This window comes from Castor canadensis, chromosome 6 (assembly GCF_047511655.1).
Source record: "Castor canadensis chromosome 6, mCasCan1.hap1v2, whole genome shotgun sequence".
In the NCBI taxonomy this organism is placed as follows: domain Eukaryota; kingdom Metazoa; phylum Chordata; class Mammalia; order Rodentia; family Castoridae; genus Castor; species Castor canadensis.
In genome coordinates this window covers 141,497,281-141,523,255 of record NC_133391.1, presented here as the reverse complement: position 1 = coordinate 141,523,255, position 25,975 = coordinate 141,497,281, and the positions used below count along the sequence as shown (strand labels likewise).

At 34.5% G+C, this 25,975-nt stretch overlaps 1 long non-coding RNA gene across 2 annotated transcripts in view; it reads left to right on the top strand.

Annotated features, from left to right (window-relative positions):
- Positions 1-12,213: 12,213 nt before the first annotated feature.
- The window catches only part of LOC141423933 (uncharacterized), an 84,481-nt gene continuing 70,719 nt past the window's right edge, over positions 12,214-25,975 (top strand). For both annotated transcript variants that reach the window (XR_012448700.1, XR_012448699.1), the window contains exon 1: positions 12,214-12,350. This is a non-coding gene — a long non-coding RNA (uncharacterized lncRNA). The remainder of the gene's footprint in view (positions 12,351-25,975) is intronic.

Below are 25,975 nucleotides of genomic sequence, written 5' to 3'. Positions count from 1 at the left end.
CTTTTATATAGTAGATTTAAAAAAGAACAAGAATCCAATATGCATTCTTGGTAGCTTAATTTTAATATTTCATTAAAATATTTTCTTTATTTTATTAAACTAATCTATTAATATAATTTTTAAAGAGGAACTGAAAGGAGCAAACTAAAGCTACTATTTTACTCTTTTCTTACCATGCTAGTCTTCTCTCCAGTACCAGTCACTTTCAAATCAGGGCTACAGTTTTTCTTTTTAAAAATATTTTTATTATATTTTCAATTAGCTTTCATTAATAATACATTATTATTAATTGTACTGTTAATGCATTGATAATGCAAGGGCGCTTATTGTGATAATTTCATACGTGCACACAGTGTACTTGGAACAAGCTCATCCCTTCATTACATTCCCATTCACCTCCTCCCACTTTTCAAACAGTGTTGGTGGGTTTCACTTGCTACCTTTGATCCTCTTCATCCCTCCATATCCTTTTTCCACAGCCTCCTTCCCACTGATCCCCTTCAGACTGTGCCTCTTTCACATTCATGTCCTATCACCATCACCATCATCATCAGTTTAGGGTTAGATTCACAACTGAGTGAGAATATGCAATATTTGGCTTTGGGGGCTTGACTTATCTCAGTCAACATGAAGATCTCCAGTTCCATCCTTTTCCTGTAGATGATATAATTTCATTTTCTTTATGACTAATATTCTACTATATATAATATTTTTAAATATTTAAAACTTCTCTTAGTTTTATTTTATTTTTAGTTAGCATACATTGATGGTACAAGGGGTTTTCATTACAGTAAGTCCATAGATGCATGCATACAGTATACTTTGAAGAAATCCATTCTACTATATTCCCGTACTGCTCCTTCCTCCATTTTTAAACAGTTTGGTGGGTTTCATTATGCTGTCTTCATATATATACACGTGTATGGTACTCAGTCTTCTTCTCTGCTAAGTAGCCTTTCCTTTCCCCCTTTTCCCTCATGTTGATCCACCTCTGACAGTTCTCCTTTTAAATTCATGTCTCATGAATCGTTGTAGGTCTAGATTGCACAGATGAGCAAAGACATGATATTTGGCTTTTAAAGTGTGGCTTAACCCATTCAACATCATGATCTCCACTTTTATCCATTTTCCTGTAAATGACATAATTTCATTTTTCTTTATGGTTAAGTAATTCTCTATTGTATACATGTATATATTTTTTCTTTATCCATTCATTGGTTGTTGGGTACCTCGGCTGATTCCACAGCTTGGCTATTATGAATGATGCTAACAATAAACCTGGGTATGCATGTATCTCTCTTGTATATTGATTTATACTCCTTATGCACAAGAATTGTATGGGGAAGATCATGCTGTAGGTGTATTTTTAGTTTCTGAGGAATTTCCATACTGATCTCCATAGTGGTGGTACTAGTTTGTATTCCTAGTAGCTGTGTATGAGGATTTCTTTATCCCTTCATCCGTACCAACATTAGTTGTGTTTTCTTGTCTTGATGATGGCCATTCTGACTCTAATGAGATGGAATATTAATGTAATTTTGATTTACATTTCCTTTATGGCTAAGGATTTTTAACATTTCTTCATGTATTTATTCATCATTTAAACTTCTCAGTACTGTCTGTTCAGTTTATTTGACTACTTTAATTGAATTATTTGTTCTTTCACTACTTGATTTTTTATCTCATTGCATGTTCTGGATATTAATTCATCACTGATTGAATTGCTGGTGGACATCTTCTCCCATTTTGTTTTTAGTCTTTTGATCCTGGTAATTGTTTCCTTTGATGTACAAACATTTTCTAACTTGAGGCAGTCCCATTTGCCCAGTCTTGCTTGTATTCTCTGGATGATTGAAGTCCTATTCAGAAAATAATTACCTATGCTCATGTTTTCAGTGTTTTTCTAGAGTAGTTTTAGTGTTTCAGATCTTTTTTTTTTCATCTTTTCACATTTTAGTATAATCACTCAGTTGTTTTCCCCAAACACATTTATATCAAGACATTTAGAAGCAAATCTGGTGTCAATTTTTCAAACATTTCAAGCAACATTCAAACAGTCAGAAAGCAAACATATTTTAAAGCTGAATTTTAGCAGTTTATCAATGAAATAAAATGGGCTGAAATCTGAATTGTCAATTTGTCATTTTTGGTTCAGAAATGAAAACAGAGGGAGTGTAGACATTTTCCTTAGCTCAGAGCTAGAGTATGAAACACCTTATTTATTAACAATTCATTTAAAATATGTAATTCCAAATTTTGGATTTAAAAAGTCATGTTTCTTACCCATTCCCTCCTATATGCAATGCTCTCTCAAGGCTAAAACTGTAAAAGATCACGTATTATGAGTGTTTCAGATCTTACATTAAGATATTTTATCCATTTGGAGTTTTTTCTCTCAGAGGGTGAGATAGGGCCCCATTTTAGTCTTCTGTGAGTAAATAATCATGTTTCCCAGGACCATTTGTTGAAGAGGCTATCTTTTCGTATAAGACAGCTAAAGCTGTGTGGGTTTATTTATGGTTGTCCTGTTCTTTGCTCTTCATGTCTGTATTTTGTGCCTATTCCATGCTGCTTTTGTTACTGTGGTTCTGGAGAATAGTTTGAATTCTAGCATTATGAGTCCTCCAGTGATGCTCTTTTTGCTCGGGGTCTTTTGCTACTCAGGGTCTTTCATGTTCCAATATAAGTTTTAAGACTGCTTTATTATGCTTCTGCAAAGAATGACACAGGAACTTTGGTGGGCATTAGATTGAATCTGTAGATTGCTTTTGGTAGTAGAGCCATTTTTGCTGTATTAACTCTGCCAATCCATGAAGTCTTTCCATCTTCTGGTGTATACTATATCTTTCTTCACAATTTTGCAGGTTTTATTGTAGAGGTCATTCACCTCGTTGGTTTATACCCAGGTTTTCTTTTTTGAGGCTATTGTGAGTGGAATTGCTTTCTTGATTTCTTACTTAGTCTATTAATTGTTGGTATATAGAAAAGCTTCTGATTTTTGTATGTTGATTTTATATCCTGATCTGTTACAAAAAGTGTTTATTATATCTAGGGTTTTTTGTGGAATCTCCAGGGTCTTTTAGATATAAGATCCTATCATCTGCAAATATGGAAAATTTGATTTCTTCCCTATTTGAATTCTTTCATTTCTTTCTTTTCCTTATTGCTCTGGCTAGGAATTCTAGTACTATATTGAATAAGGGTGGGGAGAGTGGACACCCTTGTCTCATTCCTGACTTTAAAGGAAATGATTTCAGTTTTTCCTCTTTTAATATGATGTTTGGTATAGATTTGTCATATATAACCTATTATGTTGAGTCACATTCCTTTGTTCCTAGTATCTTCAGAGTTTTAATCACAAAGGATGCTGAATTTTGTTAGAGGCTTTTCTGCATCAATCACCATGATCATGTGACGTTCATCCTTGATTTTGTTTCTGTTTTGTATTACATCTATTGATTTACATATGTTGAACCATCCTTGCATCCACAGAATGAAAACAACCTGATCATGGTGTATAATCATTTTTAATGCATTGTTAAATTTCATTTGCAAGTATTTTACTGAGAATTTTTGTGTCTATATTTATTAAAGAGATTGGTCTATAATTCTTTTTTTTTAAATATATTCTCATCCAGTTTTGGAATTTTTCCTTATATTTTTCTGGTAGCATTTCTTTTCTTCTTTTGTGTGTATTATTCCTTTAAGTATCTTCTGTAATGCTGGCTTAATGGTGATGAATTCCTTAAGTTTTTGTTTACCATGGAAGGTTTTATTTCTTCTTTAATTATGAAAGATAGCTTTGTTGGATACACTAATCTGAAGTTGACAGTTATTTCTTTCTGAGCTTGGAATATATCATTCCATTTCCTACTAGCTTTTTGAGTTTCTGGGGAAAAATCTGTTGTAATTCTGGTGGGTTTGTCTTTTTTTTTGTAGTGCTGAGGTTTAAACTCAGGGCCTCATGCTTGCTAGGCAGGTGTTATGCCACTTGAACTACTCCACCAGCCTGGGTTAGTGTGACCCACTGACACCTGGCTTTGTGGATTTGTCTTTATATGTTACTTGTTTCTTCTCTTTTGCAGCTTTCAACATTCTTTCTTTGTTGTTGTGTATATTTCTGATATTTCCTATTTGATGTTCTGAAACCTTCTTGTATTTGGATAACTCTTTCTCAATATTGGGCAGTTTTCTGCTATTATTTTGTTGAAAATATTTTCTATGCTTTTAGCCGGTATCTCTTCTCCTACTATAACCATGACTTGTAGGTTTGTATTTGTACTATATTTTCTTTTCCATTCATCCTTTGTTGAGCACCTATGCTGGTTTAATAGCTTGGCTTTTGTGAATAGTGCTGCAAAAACTATGGATATATAGATATGTCTATTATGCACCTTCAGAATATACCTGAGTTGCAAAGCAGGATCAGACAGTAGTTCTATTTTTATTTTTTTGAGTAATCTTCATTGATGGGGAGGTGGCTGACTGTCTGAGTGAGGTAACCTGCTATCTCCAAGTCCTTTGTCTCTACAGGTATCTGCCAGTGGAAACTGGATCTCTTCCTTCATTATTCACCTCCATATGCCTTTTCAGTGTATAGTTTCCCCTGCTTTGTTGAGTCAGATACCACTCCTCCAACTTCTTTCTATTTTCCAAAAGTTATTGAACACTTATGCCTATTGAGATCGCTTCTATTTTCCTTGTCCTTTGGTTTATAACATTTTGTTCTTTCCAGTCATAATTGGAGGATGACTAAATAAACCCATATGCTCAGTAACCATGTTCAATAGAAATTCATATAATCTTTTAAATGGGGAATAAATTTAATCTCAGAACTGCATCTGGGAGATCCAAGATGGTGGCTAGGGTAGGGAATAAGAATTCCTGAGCTCTATGACTCCAGAAACAATCTCAAGACACAGGAGTCACCCTTGGGAGATAGAGCATCAAACTGAATTGACCTGTGCAACATCCTGGACCCCTAACTGAAAAGCCTTCCTATGCCCCACCTCACTGAACCCAGTCTCAGTAAGTGTTTACTTTGAGATATGGCACACCATTTCTCCCCACCAGCTGATTTCAAAGCTTCTTGTGTAAACCTGCAGACCCAACAGGTGAGCAGCACATGCCACATGTGACTCCCTTACCCAACCCCCAGCAACATTATCCAGCACAGCCCCTGGGCAAGTTGAAGCCCCTCCCCAACAAAACTGAAAAGCATAAACACCAAAGTATGTTTATAATCTCACACTGACAGCAAGGGTAGGGTGGAATGCTGAATCTGCTCCAGAGAATGGTGAATGGGGCAAGGAGCTGAACTCTCAGTGAATGAAGATGGGAAAAATAACAAAGGCTGACTGCAGGGGTGGGGTGACAAGCCAATCTCCCAAAGTAGGGTGTGGTGGATCCCTGAGCTAGTATCCCAGGACTTAGGATGATACTCAAAACTGAATCGACCCATCTGCTGGAGGAAGAGCTGACTAGCCAAAGTTGCTGCTGCTGCCTGGCAAAAGCAATAGATCTGACCACTTTGCATGAACTGGCAGAATTACCTCAGATCCCAAATGCAACCTGTCCTGTGGACAGAAGGAACTGTTCATAAGCCAGTCTCCTGGTAAGACCACTTCAGAAATCCCACTTATAATGGATGGCTCATAAGATCAAGGAAAGCAGAAAAAAAGAAAAAAAACCCTCCAGCCATCACCCCACCAAGCTGTCTGACAAGAGGGGCAGCACTCTTTCCACAAAGCCCAGAATACCAACCACAAATACCAGGATTGGATGACAAAGGAATAAGTCCAGAACCTATTCAGCAGACTGAATTTTTGTGGTTGCTGTCCCTGTTTTTTTTTTTTGTATCATTAACTTTACCATTATGGTTTTCTTAATTATGGTTTTTTCATTATGGTTTTCCTTATTCTCACCCCTTTCACTTTCCCTGCTTTTCTTGTGCTACAATCCATTGTTCTCCCTCCCAACTACTCTTTCTGCTCCTTCTCATCCACTCTCTCCCCCTCTCTTCACCTCTTCCCCAACCTGTCACAACACTATAGTTGTTACCTCCTACACACTTACCACCTACTGACTAACCTACTGTACCAACTGTACACACCCCCAGCCCCCTGCAATCCCTGACACAAGCGCCCTCCACTACAACATTCAAAATAAACCCTAACACACATAGAGGCCACAAAAACAACCAGTTCCCATACCTATTCCCCCTAACACCCCCATATCACCCCCTCTTTAGTGTCACCTTTACCTATTACCCAACTTTCTTTCTCTAGCCAAACAACCATTACCCCACCAGCTCCCACAGTTTAGAGGTATTATCACAATGGGGTATCTTTATAATATGTAAACAACTGGTCTGGCATTGAACCTGTGGATTTGTTAGTGCTAATTTATACCTCCGGGTCAGGGACAGAAATAGTCCATCAACCTGTGTAACAACTAAGTCAGTCACAACACAGAAATTAAGTCAAGGGAAAGAGCATAGACGATTAAAACCACCAACTAGTCAATCAAGAACACAGTGATGCAGCACCAATTGGAGCAATGGAGAGAAAAAGAAAGGAAGGAAATTATATTACTCAAAAAAAAATTCAATAGAGGATTTAGTGGGAAATGAAGAAAATGGATCCACAGTTCCTAATTCCAACAAAATAATGATAAATATCATTAATGAGCCTGGTGAGACTTACAAAAAATCTCTCAAAGAGGAAATCATGGAAAAGATCACTGAGAAACTTATAAAAAGTTAACTAGAAAGTTAACCAGGCACTCAAGAAATATCAAGAAACCACAAATAATGAATTTACAAAGACATAGAAATAAATAAACTCAGAGAGGATTTCAACAAACACTGAAGTGAAACAAAGGACAATATAAAAAAAGATACATGAAATAAAGATGACAACATAAAAAACAAAAGAAGAGTTGAACAAAGATATGGAGAAAGAGAATCAAACAGAAATCCTGTGAGTAAAAAGTCCCTTTATGCAAACAAAAAACACAGTGGAAGACCACTCCAGCAGACTAGAACAGGTGGAAGACAGAATCTCAAAGCTTGAGGATAAAATAGATGTTAAAGAAAAAATAGAGAACTGTAAAAGGAATATGCAAGAACTCAGTGACTCCATCAAAAAAAGACCAAACCTGAGAATCATAGACATTGAAGGAAAAGAGATGAAAGCCAAAGGGATATGTAATAAAATAATGACAGAAAATTTCCCAAATCTTGAGAAAGATTTGCCCATTTAGGTACATAAAGCCTCCAAGACACCAAACAGACTTGACCAAAATATAACCTCTCCACAGCATATTATCATTAAAACAATTAGCACAGAGAAAGGAGAAAGAATATTGAAGGCTATAAGAGAGAAAAAAAGATAATATATAAGGTAAACCCATCAAAATAACAGCAGATTTCTCAATGGAAACCTTAAAAGCAAGAATGGCATGGAATGAGGTATTTTGGGCACTGAATGTAAGTAATTTCAGCCCTATGGTACTCTATCCAGCAAAATTATCACTCAAAATTGATGGAGGAAGAAAAGTCTTCCATGATAAGCAGAAGCTAAAATAATATGTGATCACCAAGCTACCACTACTGAAGATTCTACAAGGAATTCTGCACACAGAAGATGAAAGCAAACAAAACCACAAAAGGATGGGAAGTAGTAAACTTCAGGAGGAGAAAAGACAAGTAATCAGAGAGTACCATTAATTTGGCTGCACATACTCAAATTCTTAAACAACAAAAACAACTAAATGGCAGGAATCACCACATACCTATTAATTTTAACACTGAAAGTCAGTGGATTCAACTCCCCCATCAAAAGACATGGTTTGGTAAACTGTATTAAAAAGGAAGATCCAACTATCTGTTGCTTACAGGAGACCAACCCCATTGACAGAAATAAACACTGGCTTAGGGAGAAAGGCTGGAAGGAGATTTACCAAACTAATGGGCTCCCAAAACAGGCAGGAGTAGCAATACTTATATCAGATAAAGTAGGCTTCAAACTTACATTGGTCAAACAAATAATTATCAACCTATATGTATCCAATGTTAGTGTACCCAACTTCATCAAACATATACTAAAGGACTTAAAAGCACATGTAGACTCCAACACAGTTGTAGTGGGAGATTTTAATATCCTTCTATCACCAATAGATAAAAAAATAGACAAAAAAAATCAACAAAGAAATCCTAGACCTAAATGACAGCATAGATCAAGTGGATCTAACTAATGTCTACAGAACATTTCATCCGGCAACAGCACAATATACATTCTTCTCAGCAGCTCATGGAACTTTCTCCAGAATAGATAGTATCTTAAGGTGCAAGCAAACCTCAACAAATATTAAAAAAATTGAAATGATCCCCTGCATTCTATCTGATCACAGTGCAATAAAACCAGAACTCAACAACAAAAGTAGCAGCAGAAGATACACAAATAATTGGAGGCTAAACAACACATTGCTCAACAATCAGTGGCTCATAGAAGAAATAAGAGAAGAAGTCAGAAAGTTCCTGGAATTTAATGAAAATGCAAACACAACCTATCAGAACCTATGGGACACAACAAAGGCATTCCTAAGAGGAAAGTTTATAGCCATAAGTACATAGATGAAAAGGACAGAAAGGTTTCACATAAATGACCTAATGCTACATCTCAAACTCTTAGAAAATCAAAAACAAGCAAACCCAAAACAAGCAGAAGAGGACAAATTATAAAATAAGGGCTGAAATTAATGAAATAGAGTCCAAAAAAACCATACAAAGAATCAATGAAATGTAAAGCTGGACCTTTGAAAAAATAAACAAGATTGACAAACCCCTGGCAAATATGACTAAAATGAGGAGGGAAAAAACCCAAATCAGTAAAATCAGAAATGCAAAAGGGGAGGTAACAAAAACCACCATGGGAATCCAGGGAATCATCAGGGACTACTTTGAGAATCTATATTCCAATAAGTGGGAATATCTTAAAGAAATGGACAAATTTCTAGACACTTATGACCATCCAAAACTGAACCATGAGGATATTAACCATCTACACAGAGCTATAACTTATAATGAAATTGAAGCAGCAATAAATAGTCTTCCAAAAAGAAAAGTTCAGGACATGAAGGATTCTCTGCTGAATTGTACTAGACCTTTAAAGAAAGGGAAGGAACACTGCCTAACTCACTCTATGAAGTCAGTATTACACTCATCCTAAAACCAGACAAGGATACATCCTTGTCCAACATTCTCCGAAAAGGAGAACTATAGTCCAAACTTCTTAATGAACAAGGGTACAAAAATCCTCGATAAAATAATGGCAAACTGAATTTAACAACACATCAGAAAGATCATTCATCATGACCAAGCTGGCCTCATCCCAAGGATTCAGGAATGGTTCAACATATGCAAATCTATAAACATAATATAGCACATTAATAGAAGCAAAGACAAAAACCACTTGATCATCTCAATAGATGCAGAAAAAGCATTCAATAAGATTCAACACCATTTCATGATAAAAGCTCTTAGGAAATTAGGAATAGAAGAAATGCACCTCCACATTGTAAAGGCTATATATGAAAAACCTATAGCCAACATCATACTTAATGGGGAAAAACTGAAACCATTTCCCCTGAAGCCCCGAATGAGATAAGGGTGCCAACTCTCTCCACTCCTATTCAACATAGTCCTGCAATAATTCCTAGCCAGAGCAATAATGCAAAAAAAAAAAAAAATGAAAGGAATACAGATAGGTAAAGAAGTAGTCAAACTATCCCTATTCACAGATGACATGATCTTATACCTTAAAGACCCAAAAACTCCTAGACACCATAAACAACTTCAGCAAAGTAGGATACAAAATCAACTTATAAAAATCAATAGCCTTTCTATACACCAACAAGAACAAATTGAGAAAGAATATAGGAAAACAATTCCATTTATGATAGTCTCAAAAAAATCAAATACCTGGGAATAAACTTAACAAAGAATGTAAATGACCTTTACAAGGAGAACTACAAACTATTGAAGAAAGAGATGGAAGAAGAGTACAGAGGTAGAAATATCTCCTATGCTCATGGATTGGCAGAACCAACATAGTAAAAATGGTTATTCTACCAAAAGCAATCTACATGTTCAGTGCAATTCCCATCAAAACCCCAATGACATTAAACACAGAGATTATAAAATCTACCCTAAACATTATCTGGAAACAGAAAAGACCACGAATAGCCAAGGCAATACTGCTCAAAAAGAGCAACACTGGAGGTATGGCAATACCTGACTTCAAACTACACCACAGAGCCATAGCAATAAAAACAGCATGGTACTGGCACAAAAACAGATATTAAGACCAGTGGAACAGAACATAGGACCCAGATATGAATCCACACAGCTACATTCACCTAATTTTTGACAAAGGTGCCAAAAACATACAATGGAGTAAAGACAGCCTTTTCAGTGAATGTTGCTCTGAAAAGTGGTTATCTGACTTCAGAAAACGAAACTAGATCCATGCTTGTCACCCTGTACTAGAATGAGCTCAAAGTGGATTAAGGACTTTAATATCAGACCCAAAACCTTGAGGTTAGTACAGGAAAGAGCAGGGTATTTACCGGAAGCAATAGGAAAAGGCAAGGACTTCTTCAGTAGAACTCAAGTGGCTCAGCAACTAAGAGAAAGGATCGATGAATTGGACTACATGAAATTAAAGAACTTCTGTACAACAAAATTAATGGTCTCTAAATTTAAGTGACCACCCACAGAATGGGTGAAAATCTTTGCTAGCTATATATCAGACAGAATATACCAGGAGCTCAAAAAACTAAACTCCCCCACAAAAGCAATGACCTGATAAAAAATGGGCAACTGAACTAAATGGAACTTTTTCAAAGAAAGAAGTCCAAATAGCTGAAAACACATGAAACAATGAACACCATCCCTGGCCATAAATGAAATGCAAATCAAAACTCCCAGGGATATGTCAGAAGGAACATGACTCAGGTTACTATAAAGACACTTGCACACCCATGTTTATTGCAGCACTATTCACAATTGCCAAGCTATGGAAACAGCCAAGATACCCCACTACCAAAGAATGGATTAAGAAAATGTGTTATTTATACACATTGGAATTTTATTCTGCCACAAAGGAGAATGAAATTTTGTCATTTGCAGGAAAATAGATGGAATTGGAAAACATCATCTTAAGTGATGTTAATTGGGCTCAGAAGGCCAAAAATCACATGTTCTTCCTCATATGTGGATTACAGACCTAAAACAAAATCAGTAGTATTATTGGACACTAAAGGGAGCCCTCACATGGGAGGGATAGGGGAAGGGAAGGAAACCAAAAACTTAAATGTGTTTGATGTGCTCACTGTATAGGAGTGAATATAGTAATCTTAACCTTGCAGAGGGCACTAAGGAAAAGGGACTAGGAAGTAGTGAAGAAGTCTGGTAGAGGTGAACCAATTTGGGTTGTAATACACATATGCATGGAAACCATACAAGGAATCTCCCTGTACAGCTATCTTCATCTCAAACTAGCAAAAATTGTATGTTTTTCTTATTATCTTTTGTGTTTTTTCTTTAACAATATCAGACATCAAGAGGGTAGAACAGTTTCTACCTGGAGGCAGGGGTGAGGTTGGAGGGGTGGGGAGTGGGGACAGGGGAGACATGGCCCCAATAATGTATACACATGTAAGTAGATATAAAAATGATAAAATAAAATTTAAGAATAACTTTATCTGTTTTACTACTTTCCCTGTCCCCTCTCCCACCTTAGGAAACTTTTAAATATCTAAAGTTAACATTCTAATCTGTTTTTATCACAGATATAAAGAACACTATTTATGTTACTGTGTAGGAAAGACATGTATTCAGCTTGAAGCTGAACTTCTCCCAGGCACTACTGCAATGAGCAAATGCTTTGATTTTTATGGTTTCTCCTATAGCTCACATTTAGGGATTGGCAGGTATTGTTACCACACTGGGCACTAGAGAGATATATGTCAGAGGAGGCAGGAAAACAAAGAAAGCACAAGAGAATTAGAGTCACAAAATTGTTATTTCATTAATGATTCTACAAGGACTAGATGGTTGAGTGAAACTGTGCTTGAATAATTGAGTAATTCATGAGAAAACCAACAGGGAAAAACAATTACACAACAGACTGATTGGGCAGAAAACCCAGGTGGCAGCTCATCCTTCAAAACTCTCAAGATTGGTTGGACAGGATACTTTCACAGCCCTGCCACGTGGTTTCTTTTCTTGATCTGTGGATTATGCCTAATTGACCTTTTGATTGGATTGGCTCAAACTTTGCTAATTGGTAAGTTTAGGGTGGATGGGAGGTGCTTTATTTTAATAAAAGCAATGTTCTCTTAGGCTTAGAAGTGATAAACAAAAACTATGAGAGGCTCTCATTTTGGGATTGAACTCCTGTAAAAGGCCTCAATAGACCAGATCAAACCAAAGTGGAGTTGCTCATATTAAATGCCACATAATTAAGAAAGCAGATTGATCCCAAAACAGATTTTCTGCCTCTGAAAACACAAAATTCATGTCTACCTGAGTTAAGTAATAAGGCAGTCCTTTCTGCTAAATCCTCACAAAGAAATAGCCTGAAGTAAATTGATGTCAATCAGGTTCCCATCTCCTCCTATTGTTCCATTTCCTTGTTTCCACCTTACAAAACTCTGGCTGTTCTGCTCACACCCAGTGGGAGCTCCCATTGTTTTGTAGAATGGAGGCTGACTCCATTCATGAATCATAAACACAAGCTAATTAGACCTGTAACTAAATTTGTTATAATTTTTTCTTTAGATAGATGTATGGAAGACAAAAAAGATATATCTCACTGCAAGAAATTTCAGTTTATGCAACCATCTCTTGGTCCAAAAGCAGTTCAAATTTAGAACTGGCAGAGTACTTTAATTTATTATAGTTTCTATAGTTCATATTTCAGCATTATATGTTTTAATAATATCTTTTACTGATTTTTTTCTCTCCAGTACAGAATAAGCTTAGGATCACATGTTTCATTTAGTTATTATGTTGTTCTACATCTTTATAAAATATAGGGGAACTTCCTAAATTTTCATTGTCATTCAAGGCACTGATGATTTTGAAGAATAAAGATACGTGTTTTTAGAATATTTTCACTTTATGTTTGTACAAGTTTATTCCATCTGTAGAAAACATCAACAGATTTTTGAATGTCAGTAACCAACACATTTTGAGAAAAAGGGGAGTTTGGCAACATCTGTGTTTAATTTGAAATATATATTTTTTTGTGTGTCTGTCTTTATGAGAAAGATTGGCCAGTACTTTTCCAATATTTAAATATATTTGTCAGTATTTACTTTCTTCCTTATCTGGATTGTGGAAGAGTTTAAGATTTAATCAAATTAGATCCTAGAAGCAGGACTATACTGATTTTCTATTTATTTTCTTGAGTCATTTTTGTAAGTGTTTTGTTTATTTTTCTCTTCCCCTATTTTGTGGCACAGAGTTGCTCAAAGTATGTTTCTGTAATTATTCTTGATGTGAAAAATTTACTGCCAATAGTTGTTCTCTCGGTCTTGCTTAAGGTGTCTCAATTTTTTAGTCTCTTTAAAGCTTCATCTTTATGTTTTGTTGATTTTCTCTTTTAGCATATTTTTTGTGCTTTATTAATTCTGCTCTTTTCTTTATTTCCTTTTTATTTAGTTTAAGATTAATTATTGAAAAAATATTATATACTTTGATCATTTTGTTTTCAGCCTTTATCCCCCTAATGCATATATTTTAGGTTTTAAATACCCCTGTAAGCACTGACTTAGTTGTATTCTAGGATTTGAGATTTGTTTTTCAAACTAATATGTTTTCTGATTTACAGTTTTATTATCTCTTTGATCCATAACTAATTTAGAAGTGTATCACTTAGTTTCCAAACATTTTGGAATATACGTACAGCAAAACTCCATTGCTGTTTGAGAACACATATATGCCCATCTCCCTTTAAACTATTACGACTTGCACTATGACCCCCAAACACGGCAAATGTTTCACATACACTTGAAATTCTTTATATCTTTATCTTTTTCCATTTACAAAATCTGACAACAGGAAAGCGAAACAGGTTCTGAGTGGTGGAAGTGGCGCTTGTGGGAGGGGGAGGTGGTGAGGAAAAGGGAAAGGAGGATAAATGTGGTGCGAATAATGTGTCCAGTGTATGTAAGTGTCAAAGGGATGTCTGTTGAAACTATTCCAGGCATTAGGGGAGGAAGGATGTTGGAGAGCAGTGGAGGGGTGAACTCAGTTATGATACATTAGATACATTGTAAGAACCTTTGTAAATGCCACAATGCATCTCCTACTCAGCACAACAATAAGGGGAAAAAAGAATAATGATAGGAAAAAAACCTGTACATATTCGGTATAGAAGCATTTTGTTTTTCATTTTTGGTTTATGGTTGGTTGAATTGTGCAGATATTGGACAGCCAGCTATACTTATTTTCTTGAATTTTTGATTGCAAAGAATGTTATTAAACTTCTGGATTTTTGCCAGTCTGCTATTTCATTATATTTAAATTTTATTGAGAATTGAACATGTTTTCTTATGATTAAGAGCCTTTTGTAATTAGTATTCTTTGAACTATCTGTCCATATCTTTGACTTTTTTTCTATCTGCTTATTTAATCTTTTTCTTTAAGTTTTTCTCTTTACAAATCAGTATTTATTGTACTTTATCTGTGGTAGGTTGTAAAAACCTTTCCCAATTTGCTCAGTATTTTGACCTTGCTTATGATTTTACCATGTAATATATTACTGTCTTCTTTTAATTGCTTTTGGGTTTTGAATCACATAAAGGAAAGTTTTTGCCTAAAAAAGAATTTATTAAAAAGTTTTAGCTGTGGTTTCTTACCTATTTCAACTAGGCCAAACCTCTATATAGCATTTTTCAATCTTAGCATCTCTGTTGGTTTTTGTTTGCTTGTTCTATAAGTTACTGTGATAAGTGCCTCAAAAAACTTCAAACATGTTTGTGTGTGAGTTGTGCCTTTCTCCCCCCCGCCCCTTTTTTTTGGAGGCTGTACTACATTGTCATTGTCATAGTTGGTAGCTATTATTGTAAGAGCTTACTGCATTAGGATCACTCTTGTATCATAATGAAAGTAAAATATTTAGTGAGTCCTTCTTCAGTCTTTCTTTAAGTAACTGTCGTGTATCTTTATCCACTCATTTACTTCATGCCTCGTTTGAACTCTTATATTTGTTATGTCTCTTGAAAGCAGTGTAAAGTTGTTCACTTTTATTCAGTTTGACAGTTCTTATATTTTAATGGGATTTTTATATCCAACTTACATCTAGTACAATCACTTACACAATTTTGGCTTAAATCTACTGTCTTACTCTTTAATTTCTATTTGTACCATCTATTTTTCTCCTTTGTTAAAAAAACTTCTTTTGAATACTTCAAATGTTTTTATTTTTCTGCTTTTTCTCAGTTTTTAATTATACATCCTTATCCTAGTCTTTCAATGGTTACTCTGAAAATAGCAGCATGCCCTATTGTCTTATTTAATTTAGCATTTCTATAATATTATATTTTATTTCACTTTTACATTGATTTTAGGCCTGAGAGATATAACTATTATTATGTTGTTGCTTTAGACAGTCAATAGTAACTTAAATTTACATACACATTTACCTTTTTCAGTCTTCTCTATTCCATCCCTCCTTTTTATGTTTTTATGTGGAATAATTTTCTTTCACCTAAAATTAGTTTTTAGTATTTCTTTTAATGATAGTCTGTAACCTCATTTTGAATTTGTGGTTTTACTAATTTAATGTCTTTAATTTGGTACATTCTTTAGTGATTATAACTTACACTACTGATTCTGTTCCATTCTTTCTCTCTCTATCCCTTCATTTTCTGCAACCTTAATCAAATATACCCTAGCTCTCTTGCATGTGTACACCTTCCTTTTTCATTTTGTGCCTCTCAATTTCAGTTGTCTGTCTTTCAGTTCATTAGTACTTGCTCCTGATTTGTTTAAAATGCTGATTAATTTTGTTCTTAAAATTTTATAAGGATTGTTTTCTCTTGTTCTTTGTGTGCTTGTTTTAGCAGTGGTACCAGGGTTTGAACTCAGGGCTTGGTGCTTGAAGAATAGATGCTCTACAATTTGAGCCACTCCTCCAGCCCTTTTTGCTCTTGTTATTTTGGAGATAAAGTCTTGCTTTTTGGCTCAGGCTACCTTGGACCATTTCCTACTATATCTCAGATGACAGGCACTCACTACCATGCCCAGCTTTTTTTCTGTTGATATGAGGGACTCAGGAACCAATTTTTCTTTGCCCAGACTGGCTGGAACTGTGATCCTCCTGATCTCAAATTCCCTTATAGTTTAGGATGACAGACACACACCACTGTACTTCACTATTAGTTGAGATGGGGTCTTGTGGACTATTTGACCTATCTGGCCTCAAATCATGATCCTTCTGAGCTCTGCCTCCCAGGTAGCATGAGACACTGGCACCCAGCTTAATAATTTACATTTTTCAGTTTAGGGTATAAGTGTTCCTTTACTCATCAACCAAATTCCCCTCCCTCCAACCATCTTCCCCATGCCCTCTCCTCTGACAACCACCTTTCTACTCTCTGCCTTCTTGAGTTCAAATTCACTAGATTGCACATGCAAATGAGATCCTTCAGAATTTGTTTTTTGTGTCTAATTTCTGTTAACATAATCTTGTCTAGTTTAATCCATGTTATTAAAGGTAGAGTTTACTTCTTTTGAAAATGGAATAGTATCCCATTATATATTTTTATACCACATTTTCTTTATTCATTTGTCAGCAGAAACTTGGATTGTTTCCATATTTCAGCTACTATGAATAATGGTGCAATGAACATAGGAGTACAATTATCCATTTGGGACACTAAATTAAGTTCTTCTGGATGTATACCCAGAAGTAGAATTGTTGGATTCTATGGTGGTTCTCCACTTTTAGTTTTTTGGAGGAAACTTCATACTGTTTTCCACAATGGCTGTACCAATTTATACTTCCACCAACAGTGTACTCCCACCAGTTCTATCATTCAACTTTTTGATAGTGATCACCATACCAGGTTTGAGGTGATATCTCATTTCGGTTTTAACTTATATTTCCCTGATATTTAGTGATGATAACTAGTTTGGCATTGGTATTTTTTTTGAGAAAAGTCTGTTCAGTTCCTTTAAAAAGTAGCCTTCAATTTGAGATGTAATTGAGTTGTGTAAGTTCCTTGTATGTTTTCTCTTTGTTTTTTATTATCATATTAATGCTGTACTGGGGGTACATTGTGACATTTACAAACATTCTTATAATATATCAGAGTTAAATTCACCCCCTCCTTTACTCTCTATCCCTTTCTTACCCCATTCCTGGAATAATTTCAACATGTCTCAGTTTTCCACTTTCATACACGAGTAGATAATATTTCCATCACATTTACCCTCCTTCACCCTTTCCTTGTATCCTCCCACTAGTACCAACCACTGGACAGGACCCGTTTTACCTTTCCCTTCTCTGTTTTTGAAAAAAAAGAAGAAGCATTTTTGTTTGTTTAAGATAGCTATACAGGGAGTTTCATTGTGACATTTCCATGTGTATGTGTATTATAACCCAAATTGGTTCATCCTCTCTATTTTTCTTCTTTCTACCTTTAATCCCCTTCTTATGGTGATTTCAACAAGTTTAAAAATTCTATATTCATTCTTATATAGTCACCTTCTTATCTTCCAGGTGGAGGGTATGCTACTGTTTTCTCCTGTTTTGTAGATTGTCTTCTCACTCTTTTGATTGTTTCCTTTGTTGTGTAGAAACTTTTTAGTTTAATGTAGTCCTACTAATTATATTTGTTTTTGATGTTTTGCTTTTACAGTTATAGCCATAAAATTATTGCTAAGATCAATGTCAAAAAGCTTTCCATCTATGTTTTCTTCCAGATGTTTTATGATTTCAAATTTTACATTTAAGTTGTTCCATTTGGAGTTTATTTTTGTGCATGGTGTAAGGTGAGGCCCAATTTCATTTTATTACATGTGAACATCCAGTTTTCCAAACACTATTTATTGAAGAGACTGTCCTATCCCCATTGTGCATTCCTGACACATTTGTTAAAGATTATTTCACTATATATATGCATGAGCTTATCTCTGAGCTTTCTGTTGTGTCTAGGCATTTGTTTTTATAACAGTATGATACTATTTTGAGTTCTATAGCTGTAAAATAGGCATAGACGTCATAGAGTGGTGTCTCCAGCCTTGTTCTACCTTCACAATATTACTTTGCCTACTTGGCAGAAAGGATTTTCCCTGAGGTTGTCTTCTAACTACTATCCTTACAAGTAGCTAGGATTATGTTATATATATTTTTATTAAATAGGGTTTTGTTTTTGCTTTTTCAGCTATTTTTTATTAAATTTATGAAATTAAATATTTATCAGACATAGAGTGTGTGTGAGCTTTATTGTAAGTTTTTAAGAAACACAAGTAAGATAGTCTGTGATTTCCAAATATTTTTAGTCTAGCTTTCAGTTTTGATATTTTATGGAAACTAAAGTTTTAAAATTAGTTCTTTTAACAACTTTATCAAAATATAATTTATATTCCATTCTATTTACCCATTTAAAGTGTACAACTCACTGCTTTTAGTTTATAAAGTTACATCCATTACCATAATTTTAGGTCATTTTCATTACTCCCCCAAAGAAGCCTTGTACCACTTAACCATCAATCCCCAGTCCTCACTTACCCTGCCAACCTCAGCCCTGGGCAACCACTAATCTACCTTCTGTCTCTACATACTTCTGAGCAATTATGATTTTATTTTTTAATTTTTTGTTTTTTTTTTTGGTTGTTTTACATGTTTTATTAGCACATATTAATTATACAATGTGGGTTTCAGTGCAGTATTTTGATAAATGGATATAATACACCTTGATCAGATTCACTCTCTCTAGTCCTTTCCTATACTCCCATCTACTTCCTTTAAAAAAATATTTCTTACAATTTGGTGGGAAAGAGAAAGAGGGAGAGTGGCGGTCAGGGGAGAATATGATCAGAGTACACAGTAGGCATTCATGAAAAGGGCATAATGAAATCCATTAAAATTTTTGAGAGTTTTTGTGAGAGAATGCTGAATTTTGTCATATTTTTTTCTGCATCAATGACAAGTAAGTATAATTTTTGTCCTTCCTTCTGTTAATATAGTGCATTGCATTTATTGATTTATAAACATTGAACTTTCATTGTTTCTTAAAGGAAATCCTATTTGATTATGGATTATGATCCTTTAATGTGCTGCTGAATTTGATTTGTTAGTATGTAGCTGAGGAGTTTTTGCATCTACCTTCATCATGTATATTGATTGGTTGTTTTATTTCCTTGCAGTCTGGTCTGCTTTTGGCTTCAGGGTAATTCTGGCCTCATAAAACGAATTTGAAAGGCTTTCCTTAGCTTCAATTACTTGAAAAAAATAATAATTCTTAAATTTATAATAGAATTCACTGTAAAGTCACATTGTCTGAGTTCTTTGTTGGCAAGTTTTGATACTGATTCGGTTGCTTTTATCTATCCAGATTTTGTCATTTCTCCATGATCTAGCCTTAGTAAATTTTATGTTACTAGAAGTTTACCCATTTCTTCTAGAATTTTTTGGCATCTAATTTTCATAGTAATCTGTTATGATATTTTTATTTTTGTGATATTGCCTATAATATCACCTCTTTCATTTCTAATTTTATCTCTTTTTTCTTAGTCACTTAATATTTGTCAATTTTGTTTATCATTTCACAAAACCAACTCTTAGTTTTCATGACCTTTGAAAATTATTTTTCTAATGACTTTTTTATGTATTTCTGCTCATTTCTTTCCTTGTGCTAACTTTGGGCTCAATTTTTCTTCTATTTCTAGTTTCTTGAGAGTTAAACTTATGATATCTATTTGAGGACTTTTATTTTTCTTAATGTAGATATTTATCACTATAAACTTTCCTCTTGGAATTGTTTTTGCTGCACTCCAAAATTTTTTGTATGCTGTGTTTTTGTTTTCATTTGTCTCAAAATGGTTTACTTACCTTTTGATTTTTTGTTTGATCCATTGTTTATTCAGGTTTTGTTTTATTTCCACATGCTCATGAGTTCTCCAATATTCCTTATGTTGTTTCTTTCTTTTCACACTCTTGTGGCTGGAAAATATACTTGAAATGATTCAGTCTTCTTACATTTTTATGATTTATTTTATGGTTTATCATATGATCAATGCTGAAGAAAATTCTGATGTGCTTGAGAATGTATAACCTGTTGCCATTGAGTGGAATATTCTGTATGTGTCTTCTGGTTCCATTTGGACTATAGTAGTGCTCAGAGTAACTGTTTCCTTACTAATGCTCTCTGTGGTCAGGATGATCTCTTCCTTGTTGAAAGTGGGTTATTAAAGTCCCTTATCATTACTATATTGTTATCTATTTCTCTCTTCAGGTTTTTTATTTTGTTTTACATTCTTTTGGGCACCTACTATAGACTTTTGATTCCTGGTTTCTATGAGAATCACAGAAAACATTTTATAGTTATCTCAGCCTATGTTAAGCTGATAACAGCTTAATTTTAGTCACCTACAAAATCTCTACACTTTTGCTTTCCCTCTATCTTTTTACAATGATGATATGTATATGTTAGCTAATATGTTGTGAAAGCCATCTATTTTGTTATTAACAAACTACTTTTTTGGCTTGAGTATTTTTCCATAAATTCTTTTTTGGGAGACAAAATACTTATTTATTTATTTTATGGCATAAGGAATTGCACCCAGGACATCATGTCTGATAGGCAAGCACTCTACCACTGAGCTGCATCCTTGGCTGCTTGACAATTATTTTTTTGAGCACACTAATATTCAGGACTATTTTAAAGTCTGTGTCTGATCATTCCCACATTGGGACCCTTGTCTGCTATTTTAAATCAAATTCTAGATATTGTGCATAAAAATTCATATTCTCTAAAGGACATAATTTTGTTCCAGATAAGTTTTGTTCTTGGCATGAATTTACAGTAAGTGATGGAGATGATTTGAGCTGAATTTTTCTGTCTGTGGGAGTGGTTTATATTTGGTTTCCTGTTTTCCTAGGGTCTAGTCTTTTAAGAGTCTTGATTAAAAGTCCATTCTGTTTATTAAGCAATTCACTGTTTTTCTTTTTATAGCCTCAGAATCATGAAATTTCTAAAGTATTTTCTTAGGTTTTTGATATATTTACTGTTCTCTGCTTGATTTCTTCAACTCTTACCATGAATACTTCAGACTAGAGGAAAAGTCTGAAGAGAAAAATTTCAGTCAAATATGGACCCTGTTCTCTGTTTTGCTTTTTCCATTTATTTTTCAAGTTCTGGTTTCACAGTAATCCTTCTTACCTTTTGTCTTTCTCCCACTACAGAAAGTGGAAGGCTCTGTCCTGCTGTTTTTTGCTAGGTCTTCTTGTCCACTTCACTTATACATTAGAAAATTCCTTGAAAGAAAAATGACAAGAATTTGTTTTAGAGTAATGGGTTTTTCTTTTTTCAGGTTTCTTGGTTGCTAAAGCAATTCTTGATTTGGTTTCAGCCTTTATAGTTGCATGGTATAAGTAAAAGGTTTGGTCTGATAGAAAGTGCTCTGACAGAACCAGAAGTCCACCAGGGTGTTTTATCAAATGGCTATCGTGCGTTGTTTCCGATTAGTAAAGTAACATGTTTTGCAGAAATTTTGGAAAGTCAGAAAGGAGAAAGGGAAAAAAAATATCATGGTCTTTTTCTTCACTATCTTCATCTGGTTAATTCTTATCCACTTTCCTGTTTTTAGCCTCAATTAACTTGCACAGAGTGTTGAATCAGTTATCACTTATACTTAGATACTATTCATAATACCTTTTTTTGTTCCTGCTTTGTACCATGTGCTGTTATATGTGCACTTGGGTTTATTTGGTTAGCATTTGTCTCTCTCATTAAATTATTAGCTCTACTATGGCAAGAACCAAGTTTTCACATCTCTGTAAAGCTAGTAGTTTTTATGACATCTAAGAAATGGGTGTGACTTTAAAAAGTATGTGACTACCAGCATTTCTTCTTTGTACATATACATTTTCAGTAAAGATTTTATTACTATATAATCTTCATATGCAATTTTTGTAGTTCTGTACTTTTAAAAAAATTGACACCATATCATGTTTATCCATTTTGCTTCTAATACAAAATCAGTCACTAATTATTTGACCTTAGAAATGTCAACTAACAGTTTAATAGTCATCTTCCTTCACTCTAAAATAGGCATATAACTGCTGTAACTACTGTTTCTGATCATTTTCAGATAATCAGATGAGACCACAGATCTGCAAGGAACTTGTAGTGGGAACAGATTTAGACATAAAGTTGTTAACGGCTATACGTTAAACTGCTACTATTATTGCATTAATAAAGGTCCACAGAAGTATAATTAAGCTACATGATGTGGAATCCACAGTTTTCTCAGATTTTTAAGGGAGGTGTAACATTCCTTTCTCACAATAGATGCATTTCTTTTTTTCCACTTTTCAATCCTCTTTAGTAATATTAATCATGTAAGAAACAATAATATTGATTTTGCATAAAATCACAAAGCAAACTGGCTGTAAAACTGAAGTTAGGAATGGTGTGATCATTATAAAAGCTTATGTGATTGACCATCCTCAAGTGAAAAATAAGTAAATAAAAGGAATAGCAAAGATAAAGAAGACTCAGTGGGAAAACTCTGTGGACCATTTACAATGATAGCAGTGGGTGACTTTTCCCACTGGATTTTTTTTAGAAGTTCTTAATGCATAGGGAATTTATAGTATAGCAAGGGATAACTATCATGGAGCAATCAAGTGAGAAAAACATAGAGAGCTAAAACAAGATGTAGTTATTCCTGTTACAGCAAAGTAGGCAATTAGCTTCTATAGAGCACTTGGGAGGGAGGTAGACACATCTGCTGAAATACACTCAGTTGCTTCTAAGTAAATGCATGAGAAAAAATAATTGAAATGATTAATAAGGGCTGACAAGGAAAACAAAGAGCTGTCCATCTTAGAATATTTGAGAGGATAGCACTATGAGACAAACAGAAAAACACAGATGAGAACAGATAATTTCTTCTAGCTATACTGGATCATTGTCAGGTGCCAAGAGAACCTCATCTTTGTTTGCATTTAATTCATTTAATTCTTTCACTAAACATTTTTATTATTAGACTTTGATCTTTTAGGTATATGGAAGTATTTTCAGTATCAAAGATTGTTTCAATAATTTTCATAAATGTTTCTGGCCCCATGACAAATTCCTGGGATTAAAATGAAACCTTTAAGTGTTGCTATATAAATCATACATGGATGGGAGGATTTTGCTTAAATAGTCCAGCCAAAGTTTCAGTAGCCAAAATTTGCAAATCTAGTTACATAGTATCATCTATGGAATACTTTCCACAGAATCATTTTTCCTAGGAGGACTTCACATTATTTCTTTTGGAGGGAAAAAGTAGAAAGTACTGCCTAATTGCAAGATACCAATGTTGATCCTTCCCTGACTAACCAGATTTCTTGTTCTAACAAGAGAAATTTCACTCCCTCATAATGTTCAAGCAAAAAAACCTAACATTCTCCAATAAAGAAATTTTTGTTGTTCTACTTTTTTTTCTTTTTTGGCTTGGAAAAAGTTGCATAACTTGGGGAACTGAAGTCATTTCATCAGAGATTTTTGCCATAAATATATTTCCCACGTGCTTGTTTTAAATTTTATCTGGCAAATTTTCCATTTAATCAACAGAGAGAAAATAGAGATTTACTCTATAGCTTAATTGGACTGGTACTGAGTGTAGGAACTAGAAGAAGCATTAGTCTGTGGTTTCTGCAATTTTATAAATGATCATTAGTGGCTAATGAAGCAATCACCTACCTCCTCAGTACCATTTGTGGAAACAGAAAAGCACAAAATTCTCTGCCCTTAAGACAAAGTATAGCAGCCTCAAACTGATGGTCCAACTGCTAAAGATGTCGAGGAAACACACTTACTCATGTTCAGTAATTGCTAATCACTTTATTACCATCAGAAACTAAGAAAGTCATGAGGAGCAAAAATGCCAAGGTGGCAAAATATGGAGGCACATTTGCAATTGTGAATTATTCAGAAGTCAATTTAAACAATGTATTACATCTTGTTGATTTAATAAATCCTCACTAATGGAGCCCTGTTAATTTGAAGTTTGGGATGATTTGGAGTCTTGTCTGAGATCTATCCTTCTATTTACTCTGAAGATGAGACTTGTAAAGCACATTAGTGTTCCAGCAATGAGGATAATAATTTTAAACCTCATATTCTCTGCTGTCTTTCCTTATTATTAAATAACAAATGCCACTCTTGTCTTTTTTGGACACAGAGAAAGAGGATCATGGAGGGCAGTCTTTTCACACATGAAGCAGAAATAATAAAACGCTTAGGTCCCTAGATAAAAGAGGAGAAAAAAAGAGACAAAGACATCAAGGAAGTGATGGACAAGAGACAAGACTTGAGCAATGATGTACTGGTCAATGTTTTAACAATTACAGCATTTGTTAATTTCTGTGGTGTAAATTTCCTTATCATGGATAATTTCAAGTTACAGATTTGATGTCATTGAATGTAGTGGAAAGATACAATATACACAAATAACTTGAAGGTCATAGATAATAGTGAAATCCATTTTATTAATAAGATACCAATAACATTAGTAAAGATGGGTTAAAATTATCAGGATATGATGAACTGGAGTAGTCATTACACTTTTCTGTATAATTTGTTAAAAAAATAAATTTGTATAATTTAACCTAAAATAATATATGTGTTTGCAATCTGGTTGTAAAAAATCCTAAAAATGTAATGATCAACCTCTATGAGCTGGTTCAAAATGGCTTCAGCACCCCACTGGATCTTGTCTTCATTCTTTTTTTTTCAGAGAATCCCTAGAAGGAAGAAAAACACATTCAAACAAATTTGGAGGAGTCATAAAATTTTGGACCTTAAACTCTTGACTCCCTGGATGTATACTGAGGAGACTGCAGACCTTGCAGAAAAACCCTGAATCCTAAATGGCATCATAAACAACATAGCTAGGGAGGGAGGAAGCAGCTGTGGTGGAGGAAGTGAGTGGATCTGGGATAGTTTTATCAATTACATGTTGTATTCTCAAACTTTGTGTGACCAGATGGGGTAGTAAGAAAATGTTGAGAAGACTGATAAAATAGAAGAGGCCTTGACTAGATGTTATGACAGAGAGCACAGGTTTCATAATGAGTGTTACTATAAAACCTTAAAATACCAGATGGCAAGACTTTAAGATGAATACTTGTTAAGGATGTATAGTAACGAGGTAGTACAAAGCATAGCATGGCAGCCAGCATGGTGTGAAATGACAGTCTGTAGATCAGAGCTCCACCCCCCTAACACCTCCGAGAGTATTTGGATGAGTCTCTCTTTTTATGGTAGATTCTTAAAAATAAGATAGAGTAGAAACTCTGTAACAAGATAAAAATTGTCTTCAGTGGAAGTTTAAATTTTGAGTTAACTTAATAGTTACCTTGAACAACATTAATTGAAAAGTTTGAGATTTTTCTTTAGTCAGAGATAGGAGCAGGAAAACAAAAAAGAAGTCACAGCCAAACATTATATTTTTAAAGTACATTTGATTCTGATAATGACTAAAATTATTCTATGTTTGCAAATGAAGAAATTGAGTCTTGGTAAGGTTAAAAACTTGCCCACCATATTAATCTCTTTTCTGCTACTATAATGAAATACCCGGAGCTGAGCACTTTCAGAGAAAAGAGATGTATTTAGCTCCCATTGCTGGAGGCTGCAAGTCTAAATATAAATAGCATTGTTCTGGCTCTGAAAAGGGTTCCAC